Here is an 836-nt window from a genome sequence, read left to right on the forward strand (position 1 = left end):
TTACTGGGCAGGTAATTACTGGCCATAAACATAATCAAAGTAGTCCATAGAATGTCTCGGAGTGAAGATGACAAGCAAGGACACGGTCTGCACCAGACGTTGTTGTTATCAAATTGGCCACAAGCTTGGCTAACGTCCTTGAGCCTGCAAAAAAAGAAATGTAGAATAAATGGAAAGTCTGTTAGCCATCAACGAGAAAGGTAAATGGGGACAAAGGAATGAAACACAATTGAGAAACTCAAATCATATCCCAAGCTTACAGTCTCTTGAATCAGCAAAACGTTTGATCTTTGATTATCCCAAGCTCCAGAGCCATATAGCAAGAAATCTCCTGTTAAAAAAACAGACAACGGGAACAAACAAGGACAAGCTCAAAAATCAGTGTCTACCTAAATCAGTTTCAAACTAATACAAATTCTATCCGAAGAAGAAGGAATCTGAGAAAGAACCTGACCTAAGGCAGGATAAGCAGTGCCACAAGTACAAATTGTGGATCCCGCTGGAGAAACATTGCATAAACTCCAACAACCTGAAAAAGAAAAGAGAATATGAATCTATGTGACAACTTAACATGCAATTTGGTGAATGCAATGGTTCATGGTTCTGATATTATAAAAAAAGAGACAAAAACTTCCGTATAATGTATTATACATCTGTTATATATGCACACATATAGTATAACAGTTCCAATGAAAAGAAAAAAAAAGGCAAAACAGTTTTTTTATGTCTAGTACGTTACCTCGTCGGCGTATAATGTTGTAAAAAGCATGAGGAGACACAGAACCATCTGATGTTCTTCCTCCAAAACCCCAGGCAGGAAATCGAATCATGAAACT

General features: G+C 37.6%; 1 long non-coding RNA gene across 1 annotated transcript; it reads right to left on the reverse strand.

Annotated features, from left to right (window-relative positions):
• Nucleotides 1–9: 9 nt before the first annotated feature.
• Nucleotides 10–829, reverse strand: LOC104774510. Its single transcript, XR_765372.2, has 4 exons — nucleotides 740–829; nucleotides 455–529; nucleotides 261–331; nucleotides 10–144 (listed from the first exon to the last, which is right to left on the reverse strand). It is a non-coding gene; the product is annotated as an uncharacterized LOC104774510 (long non-coding RNA).
• Between the last annotated feature and the right edge of the window lie 7 nt (nucleotides 830–836).

This window comes from Camelina sativa, unplaced genomic scaffold (genome assembly GCF_000633955.1).
Source record: "Camelina sativa cultivar DH55 unplaced genomic scaffold, Cs unpScaffold03321, whole genome shotgun sequence".
In the NCBI taxonomy this organism is placed as follows: domain Eukaryota; kingdom Viridiplantae; phylum Streptophyta; class Magnoliopsida; order Brassicales; family Brassicaceae; genus Camelina; species Camelina sativa.